The sequence below is a fragment of the Grampus griseus genome (genome assembly GCF_964374135.1).
Source record: "Grampus griseus genome assembly, chromosome: 2".
In the NCBI taxonomy this organism is placed as follows: Eukaryota; Metazoa; Chordata; class Mammalia; order Artiodactyla; family Delphinidae; genus Grampus; species Grampus griseus.
This window is the reverse complement of record NC_139018.1, coordinates 89,992,111-90,008,564: the sequence shown is the minus strand read 5'-3', so window position 1 is coordinate 90,008,564 and position 16,454 is coordinate 89,992,111.

The window sequence follows — 16,454 nt, the reverse complement described above, 5'->3', positions numbered from 1 at the left end:
CCTAGGAGTTTTTTTCTTTGAATTTATACTCTCTAGGGTCCATTGTGTTTCTTGTATTTGTGTATTATTATCATATGTAAATATTGGAAAATTCTTGGTCATGATTTCTTTATCTCTTTAAATATTTCTCCTGCCCTTTTGTGTCTGTCTGTTTGTCTGTCTCTCCTTTCTCTGGGATTCCAATTACAGATATATTCTTATGTTTTATTTTGCCTCACAGATTTTGAATGTATTTTTTTTCTCTTTGTTGTTATTGTTAGCTAACTTGTTTGTTTTTTAGTCTTTTCTTTTTTCCTTTGTGTTTCTGTTGGGATCATTACTATCAAACTATCTTAAAGTACAATTTTTCTTTTCTTTGCTGTGTCCAATCTGCTAATAGAACCATCAAAGGAATTCTTTAGGTCAGATATCATATTTTAAAAAATTTCTAACATATCCATTTGATCTCTTTTTATACTTTCTAATTCTGTTCAAATTTGCTGATCATGTACATTGTCCAATTTTTCCACTAGATTATTTAACATATTAATCATGCTTATTTCAATATAGTTTCTATATCTGGGCATATCTAGATTTGGTTCTGTTAAGTGTCTTATCTCTTGACAATGGGTCCATTTTTCTTTTTCTGTGTATGCCTTATAACTTTTATGTCTAAAATGATGCACATTGTGATAAAAGAACAATAGAGACTGAAGTATGTATAATTTATGCCCAGAAATGGGCACACTGTAGTTAAGGCATTTGTGTGTAGCTAAAGTCAGTCTAGTCAGTAATTGTACTGAGTTTACGTTTTTTGTTTCTATAGTTACCTTCAGTGAACCATAGGTTTCAAATTTCTGTTGTAGTGGACTGCCTTACCTTGCCCTTGTCTGTGGCCTGGAGTTCCAGAAGATTTTCTCAGTTATCCCTTCTCTACCCTAAGCTTTCAGCAGGCCCTGTGTGCTGCCCTGTATGCTTGCATAACATAGTCGTTCTCTCTGTGCTCTAGCTTCTTCTTTTGTCACAGACTGTTATTGCTTATGATTTGGTAAAAGATCATGGTGGGTGCAGGGAGATATCTCTATTCTTCTGCTTCAACATCAGTCTGAGGCAGGCATTGTGTGTGTGAGTCTCAGGGGTAGATCTTTTTCAGTTTTTCTCATCCTTCTCTAATGGCAGACAACTCCTGACTTTAACATAGTGCAAGATGAGTTATCTCTCTCTTTGCCTCCCTTTCCATTGCAGTCTAACTTTGCCTTTTATTGGTGGTAGTGAGGGAAAAGTTGAGTACACGTGGCAGTAGCACTCTATATATCATATAGCAGCATCTGGTGGACAAAAGGATTTTCCCTCCTCCCCAAATGGCAGCCAACTTTTTTGTGGTGTTAGGGTAGTAACCAGACATGAAAGTGTTTCCTTTCTCTCTCTCATTGGCAGATGACTTTTGTCTTATGTTAGAGCTGGTCTGCAGTATGGATAAATCCCCTGCTCCTCGCTTAATGTCAGACAATATTTGCTTTGCAGCATAGAAAGGTCTGGTATGTGGGGGTAATATGTAACCTTTTCTCTAGGGACTGCTGATCCTCACCTTGTTCTTATGCAGGGTCCAGAGCTCAGGAAGACTTCTACAGATTCTCCTGTTCCATCCTAAAACCAGGGCAGACTGGATGTCTGTCATTTTCAGGGGAATTCCTTTAGGTGTCCTTCCCAGACACCAATCTTTATGAGCACCTAGTACAGAGACCCTTGGAAAAAAATGTGGTGAATTGATGTAGTTTATATGATTAACACATCTAGAGATTTTAAACTGTCATACAAAGGCATAAACAGATTTAAGAGTTTGTTAAATTATTTAGTTATTTTCTTATCTGCTACTTCTTCTTATGCTCTGTCAAAAATAAGGGTTCAGTGTTCCATCTCCTAATGGAAGAAATGCTTATTCTTTGAAACCTACATCATCTGGTTGGCTTGTAATCTCAAATTTCTGAAGGACTCTATTTTTTAAAAAATTTTTTATGTCTACTGATTTTAGTTATTAAAAGAATCGATTACTTCTCGATATTATATTTCAAGACAAATAAAATGTTTGGCTCTTGCTTTCATTATTTGTTTATTGCATTTGTAAATATATATTTTTTAATTGGGGTGTAGTTGTTTTACAATGTTGTGTTAGTTTTTCCTGTACAGCGAAGTGGAGTTCCCTGTGCTATACAGCAGGTTCTCATTAGTTATCTATTTTATACATAGTAGTGTATATGTGTCAATCCCAATCTCCCAGTTCATCCCATTTCCCCTTCCCCCCTTGGTGTCCGTACATTTGTTCTCTACAGCCATGTCTCTACTACTGCCTTGCAAATTGGTTCATCTGTACCATTTTTCTAGATTCCGCAAATCTGTGTTAATATACAATATTTGTTTGTCTCTTTCTCACTTACTTCACTCTGTATGACAGTCTCTAGGTCCATCCATGTCTCTACAAATGACCCAATTTCATTCCTTTTTATGGCTGAGTAATATTCCATTGTATATATGTACCACATCTTCTTTATCCATTCATCTGTTGTTGGACATTTATGTTGCTTCCATGACATGGCTACTGTAAATAGTGCTGCAATGAACATTGGGGTGCATGTGTCTTTTTGAATATGGTTTTCTCTGGGTATATGCCCAGTAGTGGGATTGCTGGGTCATATGGTAATTCTATTTTTAGTTTCTTAAGGAACCTCCATACTGTTCTCCATAGTGGCTGTATCAATTTACGTTCCCACCAGCAGTACAGAGGGTTCCCTTTTCTCCACACCCTTTCCAACATTTATTGTTTTTAGATTTTCTTCTGATGATGCCTATTCTAACCAGTGTGAGGTGATACCTCATTGTAGTTTTGATTTGTATTTCTCTAATAATTAGTGATGTTGAGCAGCTTTTCATGTGCCTCTTGGCCATCTGTATGTCTTCTTTTGAGAAATGTCTATTTAGATCTTCTGCCCATTATTTGATTGAGTTGTTTGTTTTTATGATATTGACCTGCTAGAGCTGTCTGTATATTCTAGAGATTAATCCTTTGTCAGTTGCTTCATCTGCAAATATTTTCTTGCATTCTGAGGGTTGTCTTTTTGTCTTGTTTATAGTTTCCTTTGCTGTTCAAAAGATTTTAAGTTTCATTAGGTCCCATTTGTTTATTTTTATTTCCATTACTCTAGGAGGTGAGTCAAAAAAGATCTTGTTGTGATTTATGTCCAAGAGTGTTCTTCCTATGTTTTCCTCTAAGAGTTTTATAGTGTCAAGTCTTACATTTAGGTCTTTCATCCATTTTGAGTTTATTTTTGTGTATGGTGTTAGGCAGTGTTCTAATTTCATTATTTTACATGTAGCTGTCCAATTTTCCCAGCACCACTTATTGAAGAGACAGTTTTTCTTTATTGTATATTCTTGCCTCGTTTGTCATAGATTAGTTGAGTATAGGTGTATGGGTTTATCTCTCTGGGCTTTCTATCCTGTTCCATTGACCTATATTTCTGTTTTTGTGCCAGTACCATACTGTCTTGAGTACTGTAGCTTTGTGGTATGGTCTGAAGTCAGGAAGTCTCATTCCTCCAGCTCTGTTTTTTTTTTTTTTTTTTCCAAGATTGTTTTGGCTATTTGGGTCTTTTGTGTCTCCATATAAATTTTAAGATTTTTTGTTCTAGTTCTGTGAAAAATGCCATTGGTAATTTGATAGGGATTGCATTGAATCTGTAGATTGCTTTGGGTAGTATAGTCATTTTCACAGTATTGATTCTTCCAACCCAAGAACATGGTATATCTCTCCATCTGCTTGTGTCTTCTTTGATTTCTTTCATCAGTGTCCTATAGTTTTCTGAGTACAGGTCTTTTGTCTTCTTAGGTAGGTTTATTCCTAGGTATTTTATTCTTTTTGTTGCAATGGTGAATGGGATTGTTTCCTTAATTTCTCTTTCTGATCTTTTGTTATTGGTGTATAGGAATGCAAGAGATTTCTGTGTATTAATTTTGTGTCCTGCAACTTTACCAAATTCTTTGATTATCTCTAGTTGTTTTCTGGTGGCATCTTTAGCATTTTCTATGTATAGTATCATATGATCTGCAGACAGTGACAGTTTTCTTCTTCTTTTACAGTTTGGATTCCTTTTATTTATTTTTCTTCTCTGGCTGCCATGGCTAGGACTTCCAAAACTATATTGAATAATAATGGTGAGAGTGAACATCCTTATCTTGTTCCTGATCTTAGAGGAAATGCTTTCAGGTTTTCAGTATTGAGAATGATGTTTGCTGTGGGCTTGTCATATATGGCCTTTGTTATGTTGACGTAGGTTCCCTCTCTGCCCACCTTCTGGAGAGTTTTTATCATAAATGGGTGTTGATTTTTGTCAGAAGCTTTTTCTGCATCTATTGAGAGGCTCATATGGTTTTTATTCTTCAATTTGTTAATATGGTGTATTACATTGATTGATTTGCATGTATTGAAGAATCCTTGCATTCCTGGGATAAATCCCACCTGGTCATGGTGTATGATCCTTTTAATATGTTGTTGGATTCTGCTTGCTAGCATTTTGTTCAGGATTTTTGCAGCTATATTCTTCAGTGTTATTGGTCTGTAATATTCTTTTTTTGTAATATCTTTGTCTGGTTTTGGTGTCAGGGTGATGGTTGCCTTGTAGAATTAGTTTGCGAGTGTTCCTTCCTCTGTACTTTTTTGGAGGAGTTTGAGAAGGATGGGTGTTAGCTCTTCTCTAAATGTTTGATAGAATTCACCTGTGAAGGCATCTGGTGAAGGACTCAAATTATGATTTTATACATTACCTGGAGGTTTCTCATTGTTAGGAAGAGTGTGATGCTTTCTGTAAGAGTTTTGCATCCTATGTGGTAGCAGAACTTCCCTTAAGTTACTTTATTTTTCCTTCTAGTTACTTTTTTTTTTTATAGTCCAACCATTTTTTATTATGTTACAACTTTTAAAATTGATCCCTGAGAGAATACTAATAGCACACAAGTCTTGTTAGAGTAACATCTAAAGGCATTTTATCTCCAACTTCATAGCGGCTCCGTCACCTACTTTCGTTGTATATTAGACACATAAGTTAAAGACAGATAACTCTGTACTGACCAAACTGCACGTGCTTTGCTTTAAAAGATATATTCAGAAAGAAATCTTTCAGTCTGTTTATAAAATTATAAAAATACTTATCAATTTCAACTTAAACATTTTAATTTTCTATATTAAAGGGAACGTTTAAGCAGTCACCTGTGTAATTAAAAATCAAAATCTAGGCACATATTAAAAATCTTCCTCCACATCCAGGCCAAAAAACATAGTTCATATATTTCGAATATATTTTATGACTCTATAATTCAAAATACATTGATAAATACCCTGAAATGACAACTTTTGCCATGATGGTTAGTGAATCTATTGATGTCCTATTGTGACTTAGCCAAATACCCTGTATTCTTTTTTTCTTTTTTTAACATCTTTATTGGGGTATAATTGCTTTACAATGGTGTGTTAGTTTCTGCTTTATAACAAAGTGAATCAGTTATACATATACATATGTTCCCATATGTCTTCCCTCTTGCGTCTCCCTCCCTCCCACCCTCCCTATCCCACCCCTCCAGGCTGTCACAAAGCACCGAGCCAATATCCCTGTGCCATGCGGCTGCTTCCCACTAGCTATCTACCTTACTACGGTTGTTAGTGTGTATATGTCCATGACTCTCTCTCGCCCTGTCACAGCTCACCCTTCCCCCTCCCCATAACCTCAAGTCCGTTCTCTAGGAGGTCTGCGTCTTTATTCCTGCCTTACCCCTAGGTTCTTCATGACATTTTTTTTCCTTAAATTCCATATATATGTGTTAGCATACGGTATTTGTCTTTTTCTTTCTGACTTACTTCATTCTGTATGACAGACTCTAGGTCTATCCACCTCATTACAAATAGCTCAATTTCGTTTCTTTTTATGACTGAGTAATATTCCATTGTATATATGTGCCATATCTTCTTTATCCATTCATCCGATGATGGGCACTTAGGTTGTTTCCATCTCCGGGCTATTGTAAATAGAGCTGCAGTGAACATTTTGGTACATGATTCTTTTTGAATTTCGGTTTTCTCAGGGTATATGCCCAGTAATGGGATTGCTGGGTCATATGGTAGTTCTAGTTGTAGCTTTTTAAGGAACCTCCATACTGTTCTCCATAGTGGCTGTACCAATTCACATTCCCACCAGCAGTGCAAGAGTGTTCCCTTTTCTCCACACCCTCTCCAGCATTTATTGTTTCTAGATTTTTTGATGATGGCCATTCTGACTGGTGTGAGATGATATCTCATTGTAGTTTTGATTTGCATTTCTCTAATGATTAATGATGTTGAGCATTCTTTCATGTGTTTGTTGGCAGTCTGTATATCTTCTTTGGAGAAATGTCTATTTAGGTCTTCTGCCCATTTTTGGATTGGGTTGTTTGTTTTTTTGTTATTGAGCTGCATGAGCTGCTTGTAAATTTTGGAGATTAATCCTTTGTCAGTTGCTTCATTTGCAAATATTTTCTCCCATTCTGAGGGTTGTCTTTTGGTCTTGTTTATGGTTTCCTTTGCTGTGCAAAAGCTTTGAAGTTTCATTAGGTCCCATTTGTTTATTTTTGTTTTTATTTCCATTACTCTAGGAGGTGGGTCAGAAAGGATCTTGCTGTGATTTATGTCATAGAGTGTTCTGCCTATGTTTTCCTTTAAGAGTTTGATAGTTTCTGGCCTTATATTTAGGTCTTTAATCCATTTTGAGCTTATTTTTGTGTATGGTGTTAGGGAGTGATCTAGTCTCATACTTTTACTTGTACCTGTCCAGTTTTCCCAGCACCACTTATTGAAGAGGCTGTCCTTTCTCCACTGTACATTCCTGCCACCTTTATCAAAGATAAGTTGTCCATATATGCATGGGTTTATCTCTGGGCTTTCTATCCTGTTCCATTGATCTATCTTTCTGTTTTTGTGCCAGTACCATACCGTCTTGATAACTGTAGCTTTGTAGCATAGTCTGAAGTCAGGGAGCCTGATTCCTCCAGTTCCTTTTTTCGTTCTCAAGATTGTTTTGGCTATTCGGGGTCTTTTGTGTTTCCATACAAATTGCAAAATTTTTTGTTCTAGTTCTGTGAAAAATGCCAGTGGTAGTTTGATAGGGATTGCATTGAATCTATAGATTGCTTTGGGTAGTAGAGTCATTTTCACAATGTTGATTCTTCCAATCCAAGAACATGGTATATCTCTCCATCTATTTGTATCATCTTTAATTTCTTTCATCAGTGTCTTATAATTTTCTGCATACAGGTCTTTTGTCTCCTTAGGTAGGTTTATTCCTAGATTCTAGTTACTTTTAACTAGGGTTTGTACATGTAGCGAGGCAGAACAAAGAAATAAAACATATACAAAATAACAGCATGTGAAAGGAACTTTCAGTTTGTGTCACTAATTCTTGAGCACTTTTAAAGTTCTTTTGAATATTTTAAAATATATTCATTTGTTAATTCATTCAACAAATATTTAGCCAATATATCCACAAAACACATTTTTCAGCAATATTTTCTAAGTGCTTACTACTGTACCAGTTGTTAGACATACAAATATTAACATCATTTGCACATTACACAATTATCTTTCTGGGAAAATGAAGAGAAAAAACTAAATATTAGAACTTGAGAGAATTCAGTTAGATGATCAGTTGCCTTATAAATAAGTAAAAATTATTATTTTTATATATTTGTAATAAATACTTTGATAACATACAGAAAAAAACTCATTCAGAATAGCAAAACAAATAATGGGCTACATAAGAGTATATGTAATTGCAAATGTGAGAAAACTACATGAAGAGAAAAACAAAACTTTTTTTTTTTTTTTTTTTTTTGCCGTACACGGGCCTCTCACTGTTGTGGCCTCTCCCGTTGCGGAGCACAGGCTCCAGACGCGCAGGCTCAGCAGCCATGGCTCACGGGCCCAGCTGCCTCGCGGCATGTGTGATCTTCCTGGACTGGGTCACGAACCCATGTCCTCTGCATCGGCAGGTGGACTCTCAACCACTGGGCCACCAGGGAAGCCCCAAAACTTTTTTTGACATACATTAAGTGAGCCTAAGTTAATAAAAAGTGATATCCATGTTCCCAGGTGGGAAGATTCAAGATTGTAATGATCTCACTTCTTCCAAAAACACATTTATAAATTCATGGTGTTTCCAATTAAAATCACTTAGTTATTTTAAGGGAACTTAATTAAATAACCTCTCAAGGAAGCAAAGAACTAATCAAACACTAAAGTATAATCCATCCATTAATCAAAATAGTTGTGTATCCTTTGTAGTACAGGTATTATGTGAGGTACTAGGTACAGTGAAACAAGACAGACAAGGGTCCTGCACTCGAGGAAATGAAAATTTATAGAAAAAGTCTTACACTGAATAATCACATGAAGAATTAGTTTTATCAAATTGTCTGGAAATTCTTCCCTGAGGAAATGGTATTTAAGTTGAGTAATTGATTGATAACTAACTTTCTGGTTTCAGAGGTTAGCTTTATGTCCTTAACTTGTGGGTAATTTCAAAGAAAATGAAGACATTCAAAGTTTGCGTAAAACACATATGTATTTTACTATTGCTTTTTACCCTACGGAAAGAGGGGGAGGATTCCTAGTTATAAATGGAAGTTAGTAGTTAGGTTGTTCTACCACTTTAGATACACATGATAGAAGAGACAGAGGGAAAGAAAAGAGACAGACTTACGTAATAACAGTCTTTTGGCACCCAAATAAAATGGGTTCTTTCTGGTCCACTTGGGGTAAGAGAAGCACCTCTTTACCTCTGGTCTCAAAGGTCTTCAAGGACTAGGCTGTCCAGGCATTACCCATTATAAAACTGGAATCATTGAAATAGACTTATAAATTTAAATGATGCAAATATTAAGAATATAACTAAATGAACATCTTTAAGTAGTGGCAAAAGGGTGGATTATTTAAAATGTGACAAGTCGGTAACTATTTGTTAAATACAGCATTGTCTCTTTATCTCATATGATGAAATAAATTCAAGATGAATTAAAAGTGTAAAATAGAAAACAACATAGAGAAAAGAACATACAGATGAATATTTGTATAATCTGGGTATGGGGAAAGATTTTCAAGGAAGCACATCAAAGGTAGAAGCCATGCAGAAAAAGACTGGTTATTTGAATACTTGAGTGAAAACAATTCAAAGTTACAAAAAAATAAGTTTGATAAATAAAGTAGTAATAGATTAATTAGGAAAACAGGAATCAACCTAGTAGAAAACATACAAAGGACATGGAGGAGCAATTCATCAAGGGAGAAATACAACTGGCCAGGAAACATTTTAAAATCTTACTATTTCTGATAATGGAAATGCAAACTAAAATGTGTATTTATTTCTTTAATGTATTGCTAACAATTATTTCAAGACAATATTTTGTATAGATTTGGGGAAAATACACTCTCATGTGCTGCTAAAAATTGATGTAATATGATAAAATGTATAAAATTGATATAAATGGAAGAAAACTTGATGTGAAGAATTAACATTATAAACTTGCCTATTCCTTTGCCTATGTCTTTATATATTTCCTCATAATACATTTCTGGAACAGAAGTGAAATTGTATGACTATAAGGATGTTCATAAAAATATTATTTACAGTAAAAGAATAGTGGAGAAATGGTAAGTCAAAACTAGATTATTACATAGATATTTAAAGTGATGCTTTAAAAGTGTATTTGTTGATATGATATATTGCCTTAAATATTGTTGACATATGTTTCAAAAACCTGCTTTTGAGTATAATTACATTTTCATTAAAAATGTATGTGTGTGTTAAAATGTCAGCACTATACATTAAGATGTTTAACATGATTACATTGTGTGCTTAGGAGTGGTTATTTAAATTTTTCTTATTATTTAGGTTCTATTTTTCTGTAGCATGTAATTTCTACTTGTGTATTTTTGAGATTATTTTTAAAATAATAAAACTGTGTTTGAATCCTTGTTAAGGCATTTATTAGCTATGCACATTGGATCATATCTTACTTTTCAGCCTTACTTTTCACAAATTTGAAATAAAATAAAAAATACTCATTGAATATTGTTTTGAGGATCACATAATATGAGTATAAACAAGTATTACTTTTCTTCTTCCCTTCCTAACACATTTTCCTTGGATAACATTTACATTTTTTCAGAATGTTATTTCAAAGATACATTTTTTGCCAACTTTGTATGGTTGCAGATTTGATTAAAGACATAAACTTCAAAGTTTAGCTAACACACAAGAGTCAGTGTAGTAGCATCAACTTCAAAAATTGTCCCTAATAATCTCTTTTCCAGTTTATTCACAAGTAAACACATTACCTCTCAAGTGAAAATATAGTTTTGGGATGTCATGGCTTAAATTATTGTGCTTTTACCTTACTTTTTAAATTCTGTATTTTTTAAGTGGCTAAAATCTCCCATAGATACATAAGTTGGTACATATGTATGTCTGTGTGTACTTTAATTTATTTACAATCAGGCATCTTCATAATAATTCCCCATCTTTCATTTTGAGTTATAAAACACTGAAAATATCAAACATAATTAAAATTTAATTTATTTATTCCCTGTATATATTATGTTTTTCCTTTTTTATTGACGTTTAGTTGATATACAATATTAGTTTCAGGTGTACAACTAGTGATTTAACATTTATATACATTATAAATTGATCACCATAATAAGTGTAAGAAACATCTGTAACCAAACAAAATTATTACAATATTATTGACTATATTCCCTATGCTGTACATTACATCCTTCTGACTTATTTATAACTGAACGTTTGTACTTCTTAATTCCTTCAACTGTTTCTCCCAATCTCGTATATTCCCCTCTGGTGATCGCCAGTTTGTTCTCTGTATCTACGAGTCTACTTGTTTTTCTGTTTTGTTTGGTTTGTTCATTTGTTTGCTTTCTAGGTTCCACATATGAGTGAAATCATATGATATTTGTCTTTCTCTGACTTATCTCACTTAGCATAATACTCCCTTGGTTCATCCATGTTAGCACAAATAGAAAGATTTCATTCTTTTTTTATGACTAATATTCCATTATATATATATGCCACATCATTTTTATCCATTCATCTATCAAGCTTCTGTATGTTGACTATTGTAAATAATGCCACAGTGAATATAGAGGTGTATCTATCTTTTCAAATTAATGTTTTAATTTTCTTTGGATAAATATTCAGAAGTGAAATTGCTAGATTATTTAGTAGTTCTATTTTAATATTTTTGTGTAACCTCATACATTTTTACCATAGTGGCTATACCAATTTACATTCCCACCCACAGTTCATGAGAGTTCCCTTTTCTCTACAGCCTTACCAACACTTCTTACTTGTTGTCTTTCTAATGCTAGGCAAACTGAACAGGTGTGAGGTGATATCTCACTGTGGTTTTGATTTGCATTTCCCTAATGATTAGTGATTTTGAGCATGTTGGCCATCTGTATGTCTTTCTTAGAAAAATGTCTATTCAGATCCTCTGCTCATTTTTTTAATCAAAAATTTTTTTAGATATTGAATTGTGTGAGTTCTTTATATATTTTGAATATTAACTCCTTATCAGATACATTATTTGACAATATCTTCTCCCATTCAGTAGGTTGCCTTTTTGTTTTGTTGATAGTTTCCTTCACTGTGCAAAAGCTTTGTAGTTTGATGTAGTCCATTTATTTATTTTTGCTTTTGTTGCCCTAGCCTTAGGAGACAGACCCAGAAAAATATGGCTAAGAGCAATGGCAAAATGTGTACTGGTTATGTTTTCTTCTAGGAGTTTTAGTGTTTCAGGTCTTACATTTAAGTCTTTAGTCCATGTTGAGTATATTTTTATATATGGTATATGATAGTGGTATAATCTCATCCTTTTTCATTTATCTGTTCAGTTTTCCCAGCACCAGTTTTCCCCCACTGAATATTCTTGGCTCCTTTGCTGTAAATTATTGACCTTATAAGAATTGGTTTATTTTGGGCCCTTTATTTGGTTCCATTGACCTGTGTGTCTGTTTTTGTGCCAGTATCACATAATTTTGATTACTACCTCTTTGTAGTATAGTTTGAAATCAGGGAGCATGATACCTCCAGGTTTCTTTTTCTTTTTTAAGATTTCTTTGGCTATTTGGGGGTCTTTTGTTATTTCATACAAATTTTAGGATTATTTGTTCCACTTCTGTAAAAAATGCCGTTGATGTTTTGAGAGGGATTGTATTGAATCTGTAGTTTGCTTTGGGTAGTATGAACATTTTAACTATTAATTCTTCCAATCCATGAGAATGGTGTATATATTTTTATTTATTTATGTCATCTTCCATTTCTTTCATCAATGTCTTATAGTTTTCAGGGTATAGGCTTTCACTTCCTTGGTTAAATTTATTCCTAATTAATTTATTCTTTTTGATGTATTTGTAAATGGGATTGTATTCTTAATTTCTCTTTCCAATAGTTATTATTAGTGTATAGAAATGCAACAGATATTCATATATTGATTTTATATCCTGCAACTTTACTGAATTAATTTTATTAGTTGTAATTTTTTTTTAGTGGAGTCTTGAGACTTTTCTTTATGTTTTCTGCAAATAGTGAAAATTTTAATGCTTCCTTTCAAATTTGAATGTGTTTTATCTCTTTTTCTTGCATAACTGCTGTGGCTAGGACTTCCAATACTATGTTGAATAAAAGTGGCAATAATGGGCATCCTTGTCTTGTTCCTGACTGTACCTGCTTTTTTTTGGTTTTGTATTTGTATATAGCCTATATTGGTACATACCCTTTATAGCCACTTTGTTGAGAGTATGTATCATAAATGAATGTCAGATTTTGTCAAATGCTTTTTCTGTGTCTATTGAGATGATATGACTTTTATTCTTCAATTTGGCAGTGTAGTGTATCATGTTGATTTATTTTCAGATATTGAACCTTCATTCATCCCTGGAATAAATTCCACTTGATCATGATGTATGATTTTTTTAAAGTATTATTGGATTCAGATTGCTAGTAGTTTGTTGGGGATTTTTGCATGTATGTTCATCAGGAATATTGGCCTGTAATTTTCTTTTCTTGTAGCATTTTTATCTGATCTTAGTATCAGGGTAATGCTGGTCTCGTAAAATGAGTTTGGAAGTATTCGCCCATCTTCATTTTTTTGGAATAATTTGAGAAGGATAGGTGTTAAATTTTCTTTAAAATTATGGTATAATTCACCTGTGAAGCTGTCTGGTTCTGGAATTTTTTTCTTTTGGGAGTGTTTTCATTACTGATTCAGTTTTGTTACTAATGATCAGTATGTTCACATCTTCTGTTTCTTCCTGATTCAGTATTGGAAGATTCTATGTTTCTAGGATTCATTCATTTCTTCCAAGTTGTTCAATTCGTTGGTATACAATTGTTCATAGTCATCTCTTGTGATCCTTTGTGTTTGAGTGGTGTCAGTTGTATCTTCTCTTTTGTTTCTGATATTATTTATTGGGCCCACTTTCTTCTTTTTTCTTGGTGGGGCTGGTTTAATGGTTATCAGTTTTATTTATCTTTTCAATAACCAGCTCTTAGTTTAATTGATCTTTTATATTGTTTCCTTTTAGCTTCTATCACATTTATTTCCACTCTGATCTTTATTATTTACCTCCTTCTAACTTCAGACTTCATTTGTTTCTTTTCTAGTTGTTTTAGGTGTAAGGTTAAATTCTTTATTTGAGATTTTGGGTTTTTTTTGTTTGTTTGTTTCCTGAAGTAGGTTTATATAGCCATGAACTACTTAAGATTTGTCCCACAGATTTTGTAGCAGTTGTGTTTCCATTTTCATTTGTGCCAAGGTAATTTTTAATTTCCTTTTTGATTTCTGTGTTGACTCATTCATTGTTTAGTAGCAAGTTGTTTAGCCTTGCTACTAAACAAGGCTAGTGTTTGAGTGTGTGTTTGAGTGTGTGTTTTTTCCATTTTTCTACTTGTAATTAATTTCTGTTTTCAAACTGTTGTGGTAAAATAAATGCTTGATATGATTTCAATCTTCTTAAATTTACTGATACTTGTCTTGTGGCCTAACATGTAAACTATCTTAGAGAATGTTCCATGTGCATTTCAAAAGAACGTATATTCAGCTGTTTTTGGATGAAATGTTTTTCATATATCTATTAAGTCATCTGATCAAAAGTGTTGTTTAATTTTGACCCACCTCCTAGAGAAATGGAAATAAAAACAAAAATAAACAAATGGGACCTAATGAAACTTAAAAGCTTTTGCACAGCAAAGGAAACCATAAACAAGATGAAAAGACAACCTTCAGAATGGGAGAAAATATTTGCAAATGAAGCAACTGACAAAGGATTAATAGCCAAAATTTACAAGCAGTTCATGCAGCTCAGTATCAAAAAAACAAACAGCCCAATCCAAAAATGGGCAGAAGACCTAAATAGACATTTCTCCAAAGAAGATATACAGATTGCCAACAAACACATGAAAGAATGCTCAACATCATTAATCATTAGAGAAATGCAAATCAAAACTACAATGAGGTATCACCTCACACAGGTCAGAATGGCCATCATCAAAAAATCTACAAACAATAAATGCTGGAGAGGGTGTGGAGAACAGGGAACCCTCTTGCACTGTTGGTGGGAATGTAAATTGATACAGCCACTATGGAGAACAGTTTGGAGGTTCCTTAAAAAACTAAAAATAGAACTACCATACGACCCAGCAATCCCACTACTGGGCATATACCGTGAGAAAACCATAATTCAAAAAGATTCATGTACCACAATGTTCATTGCAGCTCTATTTACAATAGCCAGGACATGGAAGCAACCTAAGTGTCCATCAACAGATGAATGGATAAAGAAACAAAATTGAGTTATTTGTAGTGAGGTGGATGGACCTAGAGTCTGTCATACAGAGTGAAGTAAGTCAGAAAGAGAAAAACAAATACTGTATGCTAACACATATACATGGAATCTAAAAAAAAAAAAAAAAATGGTCATGAAGAACCTAGGGGCAAGACAGGAATAAAGATGCAGACCTACTAGAGAATGGACTTGAGGACATGGGGAGGGGGAAGGGTAAGCTGGGACAAAGTGAGAGAGTGGCATGGACATATATACACTACCGAATGTAAAATAGATAGCTAGTGGGAAGCAGCTGCATAGCACAGGGAGATCAGATTGATGCTTTGTGACCACCTAGAGGGGTGGGATAGGGAGGGTGGAAGGGAAGGAGGTCCAAGAGGGAAGAGATACGGGGATATATGTATATGTATAACTGATTCACTTTGTTATAAAGCAGAAATGAACACACCATTGTAAAGCAATTATACTCCAATAAAGATGTTTAAAAAAAAAAAGTGTCATTTAAGGTTAATGTTTCCATTCCCAGAGAGAGTCCACCAAATCCCTGCCCTTCTAGCACATGCCTTAAACTTAGTCAATGAATCACCTTCTCATATGACCCAGTTGCTATTCAAGCTTTAGTTTCTGTGTTCAGACTTGGAGTGAGTAGGTTTGTATGCAAGTTCTTCAAGAGCTGAATCTTGGTTTCCCACAGCCCCTCAGCTCTGCCAGACGTAAGACCTGTCTGTCACTTTTCAAAGCCAGAATTTATGGGGGCCCGTATTCCCAGTGCAGGTCCCCCATGCTGGGAAGACTAAAGTGGAATTCAGACCCCTTGCTCCTCAGGGGGATCTCTTGCAGTTGTGATATTCCTCTTGCTTATGGGTGGCTGCAGCAGAGGTTTGCTTTCTGACTAGACTGCGTCTTGGACTCTCCTACCTATCTCAATGTGGCCTTTTCTTTATATCCTTATTTGTAAAAAAATCTGTTCTGTCAGTCTTCAGGTCATTCTCAGAGATAGTTGTTCTATATGTATTTGTAGTTTTGGTGTGTCTGTTGGAGAGGTCAGCTCAGAATCCTCTTACTCCACCATCTTGATCTTGAACCAAATTATTGTGCTTTGAAGTCCCAGAGATAGGATGTACCTGCAGGAATCCTAGAGATGTGAAATCAGTGCTGGACATACCTATTTATAATAAATATATTCTATCTAGGTATTGTCAGCAGCACTGAGACACTTTCTGCAGTACCTCTTGGCATTGCTTATAGCACTGACTTAAGTATATGAAGAGTCAGAGGAAGCAGAGATGCAGAGATGCATCTGATAGAATAGCATTGCTATCTAGATCACACACTTAGTCTCCTATAATCTGTCCCTAATTAATAATAAATATTTACTGAATGCTCACTTTGTATTCAGTAACCTCTTAGCTCACACTATGATATTTACATTTAAAAATCTTATTCAGTTCTCATCACAGTCCGTTTTGTAGATGAGAAACAGACTCAGAAAGGTTAACTTATTTTCCCATAATGGAACAGCTAGTAAAGTGTCTTGAAG